The sequence below is a fragment of the Nicotiana tabacum genome, unplaced genomic scaffold, assembly GCF_000715075.1.
Source record: "Nicotiana tabacum cultivar K326 unplaced genomic scaffold, ASM71507v2 Un00439, whole genome shotgun sequence".
Classification (NCBI taxonomy): Eukaryota; Viridiplantae; Streptophyta; class Magnoliopsida; order Solanales; family Solanaceae; genus Nicotiana; species Nicotiana tabacum.
Genome location: NW_027438676.1, coordinates 4,871 through 8,573, shown reverse-complemented (window position 1 = coordinate 8,573; position 3,703 = coordinate 4,871). Strand labels below are relative to the sequence as shown.

The window sequence follows — 3,703 nt, the reverse complement described above, 5'->3', positions numbered from 1 at the left end:
GGCCCTTAATTAGCTGTGCCTATTTAGTATGTATTACTCGGGAGAGAGTGCATATTTAGGTAGTTGTTGAACAACATCACTCCTAAACGTATATGAGGGATCAATACGGAGGTTTAAAGGTGGGATTAGGGATAACGAAACCTTGGTGCGATCTGAGTGAGCTGTACTTAATGCCATCTAGCATAATTTGAGAGAATATGTCTAGTAAATTGTGGTAATTACTCGGAAGAGAGTTACGACAGTTAAAGTGCTCATGATAGGTAGAGAAGACTTAGGCAAATTTATAGGAAACGTAGCGGAAAGGATTCCGACAATTGGAAAAATCATAACTCTAGACTTCCTTAGTCTTGTCTATAATTTCATCCATGTTAGTTGATAATTTTACTGCTTTATAATATTTGGTAGTTAATTAGTTGAAATAAAAATCAAATCTTTATAACTAGAAAATTATTTGAACTTGTGTGTTCTTTGCAAATTGAACAGTTGTAGCTAAGCCTTAGTTCTCTGTGTGATTCGACTCCGGACTTGTAAACCGGATTATATTTGCAACGACCACTTATTCCTTTTTATAAGGCATAGTTGGGCATGATCAACAACACTCCATTTGGATCTTGAATGTTGCTAGAACTTTGAGCAAGACATATTTGACATGTCCTTGATCTCTAATAAATATTCCATGAATTTTTATGAAATTTCGAAATTGTATATGTGATCTCTTTGTGTACTATAGGATTGGTGAGATCATCCTTGAAGGACATATATAACCTTATTTATATGCATGAATTAGGATTTGGGTGGAGTAGCCACCAAGTAACCCTAATAGACTTCTAATATTTCAAGAGTTGTCTTGAATTTAGAATTTATCTTGATCTGTTAAAATTTGAGTGTCTACCGCATTATAGGGTGATCAAATAGAATTATTTCATGATCTATTCGTTTTTAATAAGCAACATTATTACAGCATTGGGTTTCTAAATAATCAAACAAGTATGGGACAAAGTTTTAATAATGATAAAACTGGAATCTATGGCCGCCAAGCATATGGCTTCTGTTCTGGTCTAAATCTCTCCTTTCTTAAATAATTAACTCGAAGTCTCAAGCCTTGTATCTGCCATTAATGCTCGAATAGATTTTGCCAAACTTCCATAAAATTGTGCCGTTGAAGCAACCACTAATACTTACGTTTAGAGTACGCTCCCTATAAGATGCTTTGTGCACCACTGTTTTTTTTATCAATTAAATTGTGCATGGAGAGGTCAGATTTGGATGGCTACTGGGGCCCACATATATGGATTATATACTCAAAAGACCTCTCTTTCTCTTTTTTCTATAAAGAAGAGAGTAAGGAGAGAAAATATCCAACTTTAATTTCAGGTAAGGATAAAAGAAGGTCTTTTTTGAATTTTCAGGTACGCAGTTTTTTTGTCACTAAAATTCTGTCTTTATTTACCAGCATTTCTTATATGCTCAATGTTTTTTTATTTACTAATGTTGGCGTTTGATTTGGTGATTTTTTTACCTGTTTAATTTATATGGAAAAGGGGTGCTGCATTGTTGTTTTTAATCGAAAAATCACGTTGCTGATTGAAAATTTTGCACTTCTTTTACCGTGATTGAATTATTTGTTGTTAACATTCTCATATATACCGATTGACCACCTTATATCATTACTACTATAATAGATGAACCATGATTTGAAGCAAATTTAATTGTAGCAGATTCAGGATTGAAGAGGCACCAGAACAAAAAATGGGAGCTGGCGGCAATATGTTTGGTCCAACTAAAACTGAACAAAAGAAAAATCCTCTCCAAAGAGTGCCAATTTCAAAGCCCCCTTTTACTATTCCTGAAAGGCCAAATATACCCCTGTACTTTCGAAAATGGTTTAAAAATACCCCTCGTTCTACTATTGTGCTATATATATATGTAACGACCCGGCCAGTCGTTCCGAGAGTTATAGCCCTGTTTCACCCATTCCTGCTTCTTTATGTGTTGGTCGGCGGTGAAAAATTAGGTATCGGGGTCGGAATGGAATTCCGGGAGTTGGAGTAGGTTCATAGTGTCATTTGTGACGTGTGTGCAAAATTTGAGGTCATTTGTACGTGGTTTGATAGGTTTCGGCGTCGTTGGCGAATTTTGGAAGTTTAGAAGTTCTTAGACTTGAATTCGAGGTTGATTTGGTGTTTTGGTATTGTTTTGGGTGTTTCGGAGGTTCGACTAAGTTCAGGTAGTGATATATGACTTGTTGGATTTATTGGTTGAGGTCCCGAGGGCCTCGGGTGAGTTTCGGATAGGTTTGGGTTGTGTTGCGCTCGTTTTTTTTATGTTTCGACGTCGTTTTATCAAGCATAAATGATATCATATTGAACAAATGAGCTTCGATTTCTTTTTTGATTGAAGTATTAGATCCGTATCGTAATTACGGACCCGTAGCAAAAAGAATCGTCGAATTTGGACATCGTATGAGGATTTTATGGTTATTTTACTAAGAATTAGGTTGTTAGATGTTTCAGATTAATGATGAAATTACCACTGACGGTGTATTTAAAATTCTGCACGATTTGCAAATATTAAAACCTACATATCTCCTTCATTATAAGGTCAAATTGAGTGATTCAAAAGCCTAACTTGACTAAATATTCACAAGAAATCCATTGGAGGCATAAAAAGCAAGTTTCGTGATCGTTTGGCAGGAGAAACGAGGCAGAATAGGTGGCAGAAAAATATATAAAATGAGGATTTGTTCATTCGGTCATATTTTCAGTTGGGGAGCTCGGATTTGGAGGATTTTGGGGGCGATTTTCACCAAAAGGATTTGGGTAAGTGTTCTCTATTCAGTTTTAGTTATATTTCATGAATCCATCTTCGATTTTGGGATTTGATTGATGATTTCAAAGTGAAATTGAGGGAGTTAGTGCTTGAATTTTTGGAGAGTTTTAGGTAGGGATTTGAGGGACCAAACGGAGTCCGATTTTGATAAATTTTATACGGTTAGACTCGGGAGAGGATGGGGGTTTTGATTCTGCCATTGTTGACTGGTTTGGAGACGTGGGATCGGGGGCCGGGTTTTGGTCGGTTTCGGATTTTTGGCATATTTTGTATTTTTTATTATGGAATTCGATTCGTTAGCCTATGTTGATGGTATTAATCTGATTATGGTTAGATTTTGAGCTTTTGGAGACCAAGTCCAGAGACGAGGGCATCCCGAAGTAGGATTTTACGATGTTAAGGTAAGCAACAGTTTTAACTCTGGCTTTGAGGGTATAAACCCGGAGAATTTGATATCGTGTGACTGTTTGGAGGTGATACTCACGCTAGGTGACAGGCGTGTGAGTGTATACCTCGAGGGATTGAGACTTGGTCAGTCCCGTGAGGCCTCATGGCCATCATCTGTGTTTACGTAGTTACTTGTTGTTGAACTTGTCTGCCTTCATGTTAAAGATCATGCTTAGGCTTTATTCATGCTCATATTATTTGTACTCAGTCATAGAATTTATTGTACATGTTTACCTCAGTCTCTATTATTTGCTAATATGCTATGATACTTGATGTGAGTTGTGTTCCCATATTTGTTGATGATGGTGAGGCTAGTGAGGTACATGATTGAGTGAGGCCGAGGGCCTGGTTGTGAGGATATTAATACCATAGTGCGTGAGTTGTCCGCGTAGCATGTGAGTTGACCGTGCGAGTCCAGGTATTAATA

General features: G+C 37.0%; 1 long non-coding RNA gene across 1 annotated transcript; it reads left to right on the top strand.

Annotated features, from left to right (window-relative positions):
- The first annotated feature begins 1,338 nt into the window (after nucleotides 1–1,338).
- LOC107776626 (uncharacterized) lies at nucleotides 1,339–3,421 on the top strand. The gene is made up of 3 exons (XR_012707314.1): nucleotides 1,339–1,409; nucleotides 2,694–2,819; nucleotides 3,164–3,421. It is a non-coding gene; the product is annotated as an uncharacterized LOC107776626 (long non-coding RNA).
- Nucleotides 3,422–3,703: the final 282 nt, after the last annotated feature.